At 51.6% G+C, this 12,145-nt stretch overlaps 25 non-coding genes across 25 annotated transcripts; 5 read left to right on the top strand and 20 right to left on the bottom strand.

The window, feature by feature from the left end:
* Positions 1-124: 124 nt before the first annotated feature.
* On the bottom strand, positions 125-197 carry Trnam-cau. The gene has a single exon. It is a non-coding gene; the product is annotated as a tRNA-Met (tRNA).
* Positions 198-492: 295 nt separating this feature from the next.
* On the bottom strand, positions 493-563 carry Trnag-gcc. The gene has a single exon. It is a non-coding gene; the product is annotated as a tRNA-Gly (tRNA).
* A 336-nt stretch (positions 564-899) lies between these two features.
* Trnag-ucc lies at positions 900-971 on the top strand. Its single transcript has one exon. It is a non-coding gene; the product is annotated as a tRNA-Gly (tRNA).
* A 750-nt stretch (positions 972-1,721) lies between these two features.
* Trnai-aau lies at positions 1,722-1,795 on the bottom strand. Its single transcript has one exon. It is a non-coding gene; the product is annotated as a tRNA-Ile (tRNA).
* A 229-nt stretch (positions 1,796-2,024) lies between these two features.
* Positions 2,025-2,096, bottom strand: Trnae-uuc. The gene has a single exon. It is a non-coding gene; the product is annotated as a tRNA-Glu (tRNA).
* Positions 2,097-2,552: 456 nt separating this feature from the next.
* On the bottom strand, positions 2,553-2,625 carry Trnam-cau. The gene has a single exon. It is a non-coding gene; the product is annotated as a tRNA-Met (tRNA).
* A 295-nt stretch (positions 2,626-2,920) lies between these two features.
* Trnag-gcc lies at positions 2,921-2,991 on the bottom strand. Its single transcript has one exon. It is a non-coding gene; the product is annotated as a tRNA-Gly (tRNA).
* Positions 2,992-3,327: 336 nt separating this feature from the next.
* On the top strand, positions 3,328-3,399 carry Trnag-ucc. Its single transcript has one exon. It is a non-coding gene; the product is annotated as a tRNA-Gly (tRNA).
* A 750-nt stretch (positions 3,400-4,149) lies between these two features.
* Positions 4,150-4,223, bottom strand: Trnai-aau. The gene has a single exon. It is a non-coding gene; the product is annotated as a tRNA-Ile (tRNA).
* A 229-nt stretch (positions 4,224-4,452) lies between these two features.
* Trnae-uuc lies at positions 4,453-4,524 on the bottom strand. The gene has a single exon. It is a non-coding gene; the product is annotated as a tRNA-Glu (tRNA).
* Positions 4,525-4,980: 456 nt separating this feature from the next.
* Trnam-cau lies at positions 4,981-5,053 on the bottom strand. The gene has a single exon. It is a non-coding gene; the product is annotated as a tRNA-Met (tRNA).
* A 295-nt stretch (positions 5,054-5,348) lies between these two features.
* On the bottom strand, positions 5,349-5,419 carry Trnag-gcc. The gene has a single exon. It is a non-coding gene; the product is annotated as a tRNA-Gly (tRNA).
* Positions 5,420-5,755: 336 nt separating this feature from the next.
* Trnag-ucc lies at positions 5,756-5,827 on the top strand. The gene has a single exon. It is a non-coding gene; the product is annotated as a tRNA-Gly (tRNA).
* A 751-nt stretch (positions 5,828-6,578) lies between these two features.
* Positions 6,579-6,652, bottom strand: Trnai-aau. The gene has a single exon. It is a non-coding gene; the product is annotated as a tRNA-Ile (tRNA).
* Positions 6,653-6,881: 229 nt separating this feature from the next.
* Trnae-uuc lies at positions 6,882-6,953 on the bottom strand. Its single transcript has one exon. It is a non-coding gene; the product is annotated as a tRNA-Glu (tRNA).
* A 456-nt stretch (positions 6,954-7,409) lies between these two features.
* Positions 7,410-7,482, bottom strand: Trnam-cau. The gene has a single exon. It is a non-coding gene; the product is annotated as a tRNA-Met (tRNA).
* Positions 7,483-7,777: 295 nt separating this feature from the next.
* Trnag-gcc lies at positions 7,778-7,848 on the bottom strand. Its single transcript has one exon. It is a non-coding gene; the product is annotated as a tRNA-Gly (tRNA).
* A 336-nt stretch (positions 7,849-8,184) lies between these two features.
* Trnag-ucc lies at positions 8,185-8,256 on the top strand. The gene has a single exon. It is a non-coding gene; the product is annotated as a tRNA-Gly (tRNA).
* Positions 8,257-9,007: 751 nt separating this feature from the next.
* Trnai-aau lies at positions 9,008-9,081 on the bottom strand. The gene has a single exon. It is a non-coding gene; the product is annotated as a tRNA-Ile (tRNA).
* Positions 9,082-9,310: 229 nt separating this feature from the next.
* On the bottom strand, positions 9,311-9,382 carry Trnae-uuc. Its single transcript has one exon. It is a non-coding gene; the product is annotated as a tRNA-Glu (tRNA).
* Positions 9,383-9,838: 456 nt separating this feature from the next.
* Trnam-cau lies at positions 9,839-9,911 on the bottom strand. The gene has a single exon. It is a non-coding gene; the product is annotated as a tRNA-Met (tRNA).
* A 295-nt stretch (positions 9,912-10,206) lies between these two features.
* Trnag-gcc lies at positions 10,207-10,277 on the bottom strand. The gene has a single exon. It is a non-coding gene; the product is annotated as a tRNA-Gly (tRNA).
* A 336-nt stretch (positions 10,278-10,613) lies between these two features.
* Positions 10,614-10,685, top strand: Trnag-ucc. Its single transcript has one exon. It is a non-coding gene; the product is annotated as a tRNA-Gly (tRNA).
* Positions 10,686-11,436: 751 nt separating this feature from the next.
* Positions 11,437-11,510, bottom strand: Trnai-aau. The gene has a single exon. It is a non-coding gene; the product is annotated as a tRNA-Ile (tRNA).
* A 229-nt stretch (positions 11,511-11,739) lies between these two features.
* On the bottom strand, positions 11,740-11,811 carry Trnae-uuc. The gene has a single exon. It is a non-coding gene; the product is annotated as a tRNA-Glu (tRNA).
* Positions 11,812-12,145: the final 334 nt, after the last annotated feature.

Consider the following 12,145-nt stretch of genomic DNA (forward strand, 5'->3'; position numbering starts at 1 on the left):
ATAACGGGAAGTAAACATTATCACGCTGAGTCGTTGAAGCCTTGAGGATAACAAAGTACAAAGTGTTTTGCTCCTTCGCAAACCCCAGAGCCGTCGATTTAGCTGTGGACGAAAGTAAATTAAATGCCCCGGGTGAGGATCGAACTCACGACCTTAAGATTATGAGACTTACGCGCTGCCTACTGCGCTACCGAGGCAGGTGATCGCCAGGCCTTCTGGAATCTCGGTAAGTACCAAATACCAGTGGTAGAGAGTCTGCACTTCCTGGCTCATTTTTTTCTGTTGCTACACGTGCATTCCCGGCGCGACAGGCAACTTGCGATGCTAGGCCGACGCCAGTATGTACAATAGCGCACAACAGTCCAAACGAGCAGTCGTGCGCGCTGCATGTTTGGTTATTCCCACACGGAAATCCCGCGGTTCATTCTCATGGCTCACGCAGTTCGAGTGCGAAAGACACGCAGCACCACTATCGGAGAAAAAACAAAATGATGCATCGGCCGGGAATCGAACCCGGGCCGCCCGCGTGGCAGGCGAGCATTCTACCACTGAACCACCGATGCTCAGCTAGTTCACAGCTTCCTGGTGCTTTCCGCGGCAGACGTCTGAGGGGAAAGTGGGACTGCCGTCCAGCGCCGTCGCATCCTCTCGAGAGAATGCTACACACGCTGAATCCTGAACTGCACTGCACTGCTTAAAAATGACGCCCGAACGCGATCGCCTAAGTACTCTTGCGGCGCACGCACGCGACGACTCTTGCCAAAGGACGCGAAATGTGCGTAGAGACGCTGTCTGGATGCGCTCGCCTACCCCGTAATGCGCCTACAGCTACGACCACCTTGAGCCGCCGCCGACAGGCGGGAAGCAGACACAGCGCGGCGTGCGCGGACGGAAACCGTGCGGTGGTGGTGTAATGGTCAGCATAGTTGCCTTCCAAGCAGTTGATCCGGGTTCGATTCCCGGCCACCGCAGCCGGCTTTTACTTTTGCGTATGAGTACTTTTGCCACGCGTCTTTAAATTAATGTTTCTTTCCCCCTCTTACTCGCTTTCATGCCACCCTATAGTGTGTGCGTCGATTCCCCTTGAGTCTCGACTTGTCTCGACTTTGCTCAGCTGACGCGAGAGCTGACGCTCTCCAATCGGCCTATATCAAGAGGACAAGCACGCGAAACGACTGAGAGAGGTATGGCGAGGCGGCCACCACATTACTTATGCCTCAAGTAAATACCTGCTGCCTGTTATCATGTATTGTCTGATGTTACATGTTCTGTCAGACAAATTCAGTTTTATTACTAGTACATTTCTTTTTTTTTTTTTTTTCTTTGTTGAAAATTTTACAACACGCTCCTTCATTTCACTGTGGCCGCACGGCGCGACTTGGCATACCGAGAGGCAAAACGTGGCGCCAGTGCCCTTGACCGAATAGCGCTGCAGCTCCGAAACCGAAGAGGAAAGAGTAATACGAATTGAAACCGTCGGCAGTGCCCTGTGTTCGCAGGCGGTCACCCGCCCAAGCACTGACAACGCCCAGCTTCGCGCAGTAGCGGTGATCGGACGAGAAACTTTGTGTTCACCGTGCTGTGACCAGTGAAGTGTTTTAGCGCGTCCCGACAAGTCGCGTTCTGGTCCCCTATCAGCTCCCACACAATGTGACGACTTCTTTGTTACCATACTTCCCCGCCGAAATCGGCGTTGCCTTTTTGAAAGAGTGAAATCGTAGTGGCCCGTGGGGGGATCGAACCCACGACCTTCGCGTTATTAGCACGACGCTCTAACCGACTGAGCTAACGGGCCTCGGGAATTGCTCTGCGTATTGCCATGTAACATTTCTATGGTAGCAGTCCAACAGTGGACCAGCGTCTCTTCTTCCTTTATTCCGCTGCTCGTAGTAATTTCATTGCGTGCCCGTTTCTCTCGACTGTTTTCAGCTGACGTTTATGAACCAGTAGCTATAATGCGAGGAGGACGTGAAACAGCCTTTCGCAGGGTCAAAACTTGTCGTGACTTTTGCCGAAAAATTCCGTTCCGGTACCGGGAATCGAACCCGGGCCTCCTGGGTGAAAGCCAGGTATCCTAGCCACTAGACCACACCGGACGCGCAAGTTTTACTCGGGGTTTACACCCGGTCCACTCGCTTTCCGTGTCGCACTTTCCCTGTTTGCGAGCATCTTTTCGCGCGCCCATGGCGAGGCGCGCATGGCAAAAGTCACAATTCATTGCTTTATGCCTCGTTGTTACAGCGGTAGGAGGAAAAGCAAAGCTGTAAGTAGTAATATTTATTTACTTATTTCGCAAGTAAATACCTGCTGCCTGTCATCGTACAGCAGGTCATACATTGTGTGACTTTACACGTTATATCGTACGAAATTCAGTATTATTACTAGTACTTTTTTCCTTGAAAATTTCACATAAGAACTGCAAGTAGTAATAACGGGAAGTAAACATTATCACGCTGAGTCGTTGAAGCCTTGAGGATAACAAAGTACAAAGTGTTTTGCTCCTTCGCAAACCCCAGAGCCGTCGATTTAGCTGTGGACGAAAGTAAATTAAATGCCCCGGGTGAGGATCGAACTCACGACCTTAAGATTATGAGACTTACGCGCTGCCTACTGCGCTACCGAGGCAGGTGATCGCCAGGCCTTCTGGAATCTCGGTAAGTACCAAATACCAGTGGTAGAGAGTCTGCACTTCCTGGCTCATTTTTTTCTGTTGCTACACGTGCATTCCCGGCGCGACAGGCAACTTGCGATGCTAGGCCGACGCCAGTATGTACAATAGCGCACAACAGTCCAAACGAGCAGTCGTGCGCGCTGCATGTTTGGTTATTCCCACACGGAAATCCCGCGGTTCATTCTCATGGCTCACGCAGTTCGAGTGCGAAAGACACGCAGCACCACTATCGGAGAAAAAACAAAATGATGCATCGGCCGGGAATCGAACCCGGGCCGCCCGCGTGGCAGGCGAGCATTCTACCACTGAACCACCGATGCTCAGCTAGTTCACAGCTTCCTGGTGCTTTCCGCGGCAGACGTCTGAGGGGAAAGTGGGACTGCCGTCCAGCGCCGTCGCATCCTCTCGAGAGAATGCTACACACGCTGAATCCTGAACTGCACTGCACTGCTTAAAAATGACGCCCGAACGCGATCGCCTAAGTACTCTTGCGGCGCACGCACGCGACGACTCTTGCCAAAGGACGCGAAATGTGCGTAGAGACGCTGTCTGGATGCGCTCGCCTACCCCGTAATGCGCCTACAGCTACGACCACCTTGAGCCGCCGCCGACAGGCGGGAAGCAGACACAGCGCGGCGTGCGCGGACGGAAACCGTGCGGTGGTGGTGTAATGGTCAGCATAGTTGCCTTCCAAGCAGTTGATCCGGGTTCGATTCCCGGCCACCGCAGCCGGCTTTTACTTTTGCGTATGAGTACTTTTGCCACGCGTCTTTAAATTAATGTTTCTTTCCCCCTCTTACTCGCTTTCATGCCACCCTATAGTGTGTGCGTCGATTCCCCTTGAGTCTCGACTTGTCTCGACTTTGCTCAGCTGACGCGAGAGCTGACGCTCTCCAATCGGCCTATATCAAGAGGACAAGCACGCGAAACGACTGAGAGAGGTATGGCGAGGCGGCCACCACATTACTTATGCCTCAAGTAAATACCTGCTGCCTGTTATCATGTATTGTCTGATGTTACATGTTCTGTCAGACAAATTCAGTTTTATTACTAGTACATTTCTTTTTTTTTTTTTTTTCTTTGTTGAAAATTTTACAACACGCTCCTTCATTTCACTGTGGCCGCACGGCGCGACTTGGCATACCGAGAGGCAAAACGTGGCGCCAGTGCCCTTGACCGAATAGCGCTGCAGCTCCGAAACCGAAGAGGAAAGAGTAATACGAATTGAAACCGTCGGCAGTGCCCTGTGTTCGCAGGCGGTCACCCGCCCAAGCACTGACAACGCCCAGCTTCGCGCAGTAGCGGTGATCGGACGAGAAACTTTGTGTTCACCGTGCTGTGACCAGTGAAGTGTTTTAGCGCGTCCCGACAAGTCGCGTTCTGGTCCCCTATCAGCTCCCACACAATGTGACGACTTCTTTGTTACCATACTTCCCCGCCGAAATCGGCGTTGCCTTTTTGAAAGAGTGAAATCGTAGTGGCCCGTGGGGGGATCGAACCCACGACCTTCGCGTTATTAGCACGACGCTCTAACCGACTGAGCTAACGGGCCTCGGGAATTGCTCTGCGTATTGCCATGTAACATTTCTATGGTAGCAGTCCAACAGTGGACCAGCGTCTCTTCTTCCTTTATTCCGCTGCTCGTAGTAATTTCATTGCGTGCCCGTTTCTCTCGACTGTTTTCAGCTGACGTTTATGAACCAGTAGCTATAATGCGAGGAGGACGTGAAACAGCCTTTCGCAGGGTCAAAACTTGTCGTGACTTTTGCCGAAAAATTCCGTTCCGGTACCGGGAATCGAACCCGGGCCTCCTGGGTGAAAGCCAGGTATCCTAGCCACTAGACCACACCGGACGCGCAAGTTTTACTCGGGGTTTACACCCGGTCCACTCGCTTTCCGTGTCGCACTTTCCCTGTTTGCGAGCATCTTTTCGCGCGCCCATGGCGAGGCGCGCATGGCAAAAGTCACAATTCATTGCTTTATGCCTCGTTGTTACAGCGGTAGGAGGAAAAGCAAAGCTGTAAGTAGTAATATTTATTTACTTATTTCGCAAGTAAATACCTGCTGCCTGTCATCGTACAGCAGGTCATACATTGTGTGACTTTACACGTTATATCGTACGAAATTCAGTATTATTACTAGTACTTTTTTCCTTGAAAATTTCACATAAGAACTGCAAGTAGTAATAACGGGAAGTAAACATTATCACGCTGAGTCGTTGAAGCCTTGAGGATAACAAAGTACAAAGTGTTTTGCTCCTTCGCAAACCCCAGAGCCGTCGATTTAGCTGTGGACGAAAGTAAATTAAATGCCCCGGGTGAGGATCGAACTCACGACCTTAAGATTATGAGACTTACGCGCTGCCTACTGCGCTACCGAGGCAGGTGATCGCCAGGCCTTCTGGAATCTCGGTAAGTACCAAATACCAGTGGTAGAGAGTCTGCACTTCCTGGCTCATTTTTTTCTGTTGCTACACGTGCATTCCCGGCGCGACAGGCAACTTGCGATGCTAGGCCGACGCCAGTATGTACAATAGCGCACAACAGTCCAAACGAGCAGTCGTGCGCGCTGCATGTTTGGTTATTCCCACACGGAAATCCCGCGGTTCATTCTCATGGCTCACGCAGTTCGAGTGCGAAAGACACGCAGCACCACTATCGGAGAAAAAACAAAATGATGCATCGGCCGGGAATCGAACCCGGGCCGCCCGCGTGGCAGGCGAGCATTCTACCACTGAATCACCGATGCTCAGCTAGTTCACAGCTTCCTGGTGCTTTCCGCGGCAGACGTCTGAGGGGAAAGTGGGACTGCCGTCCAGCGCCGTCGCATCCTCTCGAGAGAATGCTACACACGCTGAATCCTGAACTGCACTGCACTGCTTAAAAATGACGCCCGAACGCGATCGCCTAAGTACTCTTGCGGCGCACGCACGCGACGACTCTTGCCAAAGGACGCGAAATGTGCGTAGAGACGCTGTCTGGATGCGCTCGCCTACCCCGTAATGCGCCTACAGCTACGACCACCTTGAGCCGCCGCCGACAGGCGGGAAGCAGACACAGCGCGGCGTGCGCGGACGGAAACCGTGCGGTGGTGGTGTAATGGTCAGCATAGTTGCCTTCCAAGCAGTTGATCCGGGTTCGATTCCCGGCCACCGCAGCCGGCTTTTACTTTTGCGTATGAGTACTTTTGCCACGCGTCTTTAAATTAATGTTTCTTTCCCCCTCTTACTCGCTTTCATGCCACCCTATAGTGTGTGCGTCGATTCCCCTTGAGTCTCGACTTGTCTCGACTTTGCTCAGCTGACGCGAGAGCTGACGCTCTCCAATCGGCCTATATCAAGAGGACAAGCACGCGAAACGACTGAGAGAGGTATGGCGAGGCGGCCACCACATTACTTATGCCTCAAGTAAATACCTGCTGCCTGTTATCATGTATTGTCTGATGTTACATGTTCTGTCAGACAAATTCAGTTTTATTACTAGTACATTTCTTTTTTTTTTTTTTTTTCTTTGTTGAAAATTTTACAACACGCTCCTTCATTTCACTGTGGCCGCACGGCGCGACTTGGCATACCGAGAGGCAAAACGTGGCGCCAGTGCCCTTGACCGAATAGCGCTGCAGCTCCGAAACCGAAGAGGAAAGAGTAATACGAATTGAAACCGTCGGCAGTGCCCTGTGTTCGCAGGCGGTCACCCGCCCAAGCACTGACAACGCCCAGCTTCGCGCAGTAGCGGTGATCGGACGAGAAACTTTGTGTTCACCGTGCTGTGACCAGTGAAGTGTTTTAGCGCGTCCCGACAAGTCGCGTTCTGGTCCCCTATCAGCTCCCACACAATGTGACGACTTCTTTGTTACCATACTTCCCCGCCGAAATCGGCGTTGCCTTTTTGAAAGAGTGAAATCGTAGTGGCCCGTGGGGGGATCGAACCCACGACCTTCGCGTTATTAGCACGACGCTCTAACCGACTGAGCTAACGGGCCTCGGGAATTGCTCTGCGTATTGCCATGTAACATTTCTATGGTAGCAGTCCAACAGTGGACCAGCGTCTCTTCTTCCTTTATTCCGCTGCTCGTAGTAATTTCATTGCGTGCCCGTTTCTCTCGACTGTTTTCAGCTGACGTTTATGAACCAGTAGCTATAATGCGAGGAGGACGTGAAACAGCCTTTCGCAGGGTCAAAACTTGTCGTGACTTTTGCCGAAAAATTCCGTTCCGGTACCGGGAATCGAACCCGGGCCTCCTGGGTGAAAGCCAGGTATCCTAGCCACTAGACCACACCGGACGCGCAAGTTTTACTCGGGGTTTACACCCGGTCCACCCGCTTTCCGTGTCGCACTTTCCCTGTTTGCGAGCATCTTTTCGCGCGCCCATGGCGAGGCGCGCATGGCAAAAGTCACAATTCATTGCTTTATGCCTCGTTGTTACAGCGGTAGGAGGAAAAGCAAAGCTGTAAGTAGTAATATTTATTTACTTATTTCGCAAGTAAATACCTGCTGCCTGTCATCGTACAGCAGGTCATACATTGTGTGACTTTACACGTTATATCGTACGAAATTCAGTATTATTACTAGTACTTTTTTCCTTGAAAATTTCACATAAGAACTGCAAGTAGTAATAACGGGAAGTAAACATTATCACGCTGAGTCGTTGAAGCCTTGAGGATAACAAAGTACAAAGTGTTTTGCTCCTTCGCAAACCCCAGAGCCGTCGATTTAGCTGTGGACGAAAGTAAATTAAATGCCCCGGGTGAGGATCGAACTCACGACCTTAAGATTATGAGACTTACGCGCTGCCTACTGCGCTACCGAGGCAGGTGATCGCCAGGCCTTCTGGAATCTCGGTAAGTACCAAATACCAGTGGTAGAGAGTCTGCACTTCCTGGCTCATTTTTTTCTGTTGCTACACGTGCATTCCCGGCGCGACAGGCAACTTGCGATGCTAGGCCGACGCCAGTATGTACAATAGCGCACAACAGTCCAAACGAGCAGTCGTGCGCGCTGCATGTTTGGTTATTCCCACACGGAAATCCCGCGGTTCATTCTCATGGCTCACGCAGTTCGAGTGCGAAAGACACGCAGCACCACTATCGGAGAAAAAACAAAATGATGCATCGGCCGGGAATCGAACCCGGGCCGCCCGCGTGGCAGGCGAGCATTCTACCACTGAACCACCGATGCTCAGCTAGTTCACAGCTTCCTGGTGCTTTCCGCGGCAGACGTCTGAGGGGAAAGTGGGACTGCCGTCCAGCGCCGTCGCATCCTCTCGAGAGAATGCTACACACGCTGAATCCTGAACTGCACTGCACTGCTTAAAAATGACGCCCGAACGCGATCGCCTAAGTACTCTTGCGGCGCACGCACGCGACGACTCTTGCCAAAGGACGCGAAATGTGCGTAGAGACGCTGTCTGGATGCGCTCGCCTACCCCGTAATGCGCCTACAGCTACGACCACCTTGAGCCGCCGCCGACAGGCGGGAAGCAGACACAGCGCGGCGTGCGCGGACGGAAACCGTGCGGTGGTGGTGTAATGGTCAGCATAGTTGCCTTCCAAGCAGTTGATCCGGGTTCGATTCCCGGCCACCGCAGCCGGCTTTTACTTTTGCGTATGAGTACTTTTGCCACGCGTCTTTAAATTAATGTTTCTTTCCCCCTCTTACTCGCTTTCATGCCACCCTATAGTGTGTGCGTCGATTCCCCTTGAGTCTCGACTTGTCTCGACTTTGCTCAGCTGACGCGAGAGCTGACGCTCTCCAATCGGCCTATATCAAGAGGACAAGCACGCGAAACGACTGAGAGAGGTATGGCGAGGCGGCCACCACATTACTTATGCCTCAAGTAAATACCTGCTGCCTGTTATCATGTATTGTCTGATGTTTCATGTTCTGTCAGACAAATTCAGTTTTATTACTAGTACATTTCTTTTTTTTTTTTTTTTTCTTTGTTGAAAATTTTACAACACGCTCCTTCATTTCACTGTGGCCGCACGGCGCGACTTGGCATACCGAGAGGCAAAACGTGGCGCCAGTGCCCTTGACCGAATAGCGCTGCAGCTCCGAAACCGAAGAGGAAAGAGTAATACGAATTGAAACCGTCGGCAGTGCCCTGTGTTCGCAGGCGGTCACCCGCCCAAGCACTGACAACGCCCAGCTTCGCGCAGTAGCGGTGATCGGACGAGAAACTTTGTGTTCACCGTGCTGTGACCAGTGAAGTGTTTTAGCGCGTCCCGACAAGTCGCGTTCTGGTCCCCTATCAGCTCCCACACAATGTGACGACTTCTTTGTTACCATACTTCCCCGCCGAAATCGGCGTTGCCTTTTTGAAAGAGTGAAATCGTAGTGGCCCGTGGGGGGATCGAACCCACGACCTTCGCGTTATTAGCACGACGCTCTAACCGACTGAGCTAACGGGCCTCGGGAATTGCTCTGCGTATTGCCATGTAACATTTCTATGGTAGCAGTCCAACAGTGGACCAGCGTCTCTTCTTCCTTTATTCCGCTGCTCGTAGTAATTTCATTGCGTGCCCGTTTCTCTCGACTGTTTTCAGCTGACGTTTATGAACCAGTAGCTATAATGCGAGGAGGACGTGAAACAGCCTTTCGCAGGGTCAAAACTTGTCGTGACTTTTGCCGAAAAATTCCGTTCCGGTACCGGGAATCGAACCCGGGCCTCCTGGGTGAAAGCCAGGTATCCTAGCCACTAGACCACACCGGACGCGCAAGTTTTACTCGGGGTTTACACCCGGTCCACCCGCTTTCCGTGTCGCACTTTCCCTGTTTGCCAGCATCTTTTCGCGCGCCCATGGCGAGGCGCGCATGGCAAAAGTCACAATTCATTGCTTTATGCCTCGTTGTTACAGCGGTAGGAGGAAAAGCAAAGCTGTAAGTAGTAATATTTATTTACTTATTTCGCAAGTAAATACCTGCTGCCTGTCATCGTACAGCAGGTCATACATTGTGTGACTTTACACGTTATATCGTACGAAATTCAGTATTATTACTAGTACTTTTTTCCTTGAAAATTTCACATAAGAACTGCAAGTAGTAATAACGGGAAGTAAACATTATCACGCTGAGTCGTTGAAGCCTTGAGGATAACAAAGTACAAAGTGTTTTGCTCCTTCGCAAACCCCAGAGCCGTCGATTTAGCTGTGGACGAAAGTAAATTAAATGCCCCGGGTGAGGATCGAACTCACGACCTTAAGATTATGAGACTTACGCGCTGCCTACTGCGCTACCGAGGCAGGTGATCGCCAGGCCTTCTGGAATCTCGGTAAGTACCAAATACCAGTGGTAGAGAGTCTGCACTTCCTGGCTCATTTTTTTCTGTTGCTACACGTGCATTCCCGGCGCGACAGGCAACTTGCGATGCTAGGCCGACGCCAGTATGTACAATAGCGCACAACAGTCCAAACGAGCAGTCGTGCGCGCTGCATGTTTGGTTATTCCCACACGGAAATCCCGCGGTTCATTCTCATGGCTCACGCAGTTCGAGTGCGAAAGACACGCAGCACCACTATCGGAGAAAAAACAAAATGATGCATCGGCCGGGAATCGAACCCGGGCCGCCCGCGTGGCAGGCGAGCATTCTACCACTGAATCACCGATGCTCAGCTAGTTCACAGCTTCCTGGTGCTTTCCGCGGCAGACGTCTGAGGGGAAAGTGGGACTGCCGTCCAGCGCCGTCGCATCCTCTCGAGAGAATGCTACACACGCTGAATCCTGAACTGCACTGCACTGCTTAAAAATGACGCCCGAACGCGATCGCCTAAGTACTCTTGCGGCGCACGCACGCGACGACTCTTGCCAAAGGACGCGAAATGTGCGTAGAGACGCTGTCTGGATGCGCTCGCCTACCCCGTAATGCGCCTACAGCTACGACCACCTTGAGCCGCCGCCGACAGGCGGGAAGCAGACACAGCGCGGCGTGCGCGGACGGAAACCGTGCGGTGGTGGTGTAATGGTCAGCATAGTTGCCTTCCAAGCAGTTGATCCGGGTTCGATTCCCGGCCACCGCAGCCGGCTTTTACTTTTGCGTATGAGTACTTTTGCCACGCGTCTTTAAATTAATGTTTCTTTCCCCCTCTTACTCGCTTTCATGCCACCCTATAGTGTGTGCGTCGATTCCCCTTGAGTCTCGACTTGTCTCGACTTTGCTCAGCTGACGCGAGAGCTGACGCTCTCCAATCGGCCTATATCAAGAGGACAAGCACGCGAAACGACTGAGAGAGGTATGGCGAGGCGGCCACCACATTACTTATGCCTCAAGTAAATACCTGCTGCCTGTTATCATGTATTGTCTGATGTTACATGTTCTGTCAGACAAATTCAGTTTTATTACTAGTACATTTCTTTTTTTTTTTTTTTTTCTTTGTTGAAAATTTTACAACACGCTCCTTCATTTCACTGTGGCCGCACGGCGCGACTTGGCATACCGAGAGGCAAAACGTGGCGCCAGTGCCCTTGACCGAATAGCGCTGCAGCTCCGAAACCGAAGAGGAAAGAGTAATACGAATTGAAACCGTCGGCAGTGCCCTGTGTTCGCAGGCGGTCACCCGCCCAAGCACTGACAACGCCCAGCTTCGCGCAGTAGCGGTGATCGGACGAGAAACTTTGTGTTCACCGTGCTGTGACCAGTGAAGTGTTTTAGCGCGTCCCGACAAGTCGCGTTCTGGTCCCCTATCAGCTCCCACACAATGTGACGACTTCTTTGTTACCATACTTCCCCGCCGAAATCGGCGTTGCCTTTTTGAAAGAGTGAAATCGTAGTGGCCCGTGGGGGGATCGAACCCACGACCTTCGCGTTATTAGCACGACGCTCTAACCGACTGAGCTAACGGGCCTCGGGAATTGCTCTGCGTATTGCCATGTAACATTTCTATGGTAGCAGTCCAACAGTGGACCAGCGTCTCTTCTTCCTTTATTCCGCTGCTCGTAGTAATTTCATTGCGTGCCCGTTTCTCTCGACTGTTTTCAGCTGACGTTTATGAACCAGTAGCTATAATGCGAGGAGGACGTGAAACAGCCTTTCGCAGGGTCAAAACTTGTCGTGACTTTTGCCGAAAAATTCCGTTCCGGTACCGGGAATCGAACCCGGGCCTCCTGGGTGAAAGCCAGGTATCCTAGCCACTAGACCACACCGGACGCGCAAGTTTTACTCGGGGTTTACACCCGGTCCACCCGCTTTCCGTGTCGCACTTTCCCTGTTTGCGAGCATCTTTTCGCGCGCCCATGGCGAGGCGCGCATGGCAAAAGTCACAATTCATTGCTTTATGCCTCGTTGTTACAGCGGTAGGAGGAAAAGCAAAGCTGTAAGTAGTAATATTTATTTACTTATTTCGCAAGTAAATACCTGCTGCCTGTCATCGTACAGCAGGTCATACATTGTGTGACTTTACACGTTATATCGTACGAAATTCAGTATTATTACTAGTACTTTTTTCCTTGAAAATTTCACATAAGAACTGCAAGTAGTAAT

This window comes from Schistocerca piceifrons, unplaced genomic scaffold (genome assembly GCF_021461385.2).
Source record: "Schistocerca piceifrons isolate TAMUIC-IGC-003096 unplaced genomic scaffold, iqSchPice1.1 HiC_scaffold_168, whole genome shotgun sequence".
NCBI classification, from domain to species: Eukaryota; Metazoa; Arthropoda; class Insecta; order Orthoptera; family Acrididae; genus Schistocerca; species Schistocerca piceifrons.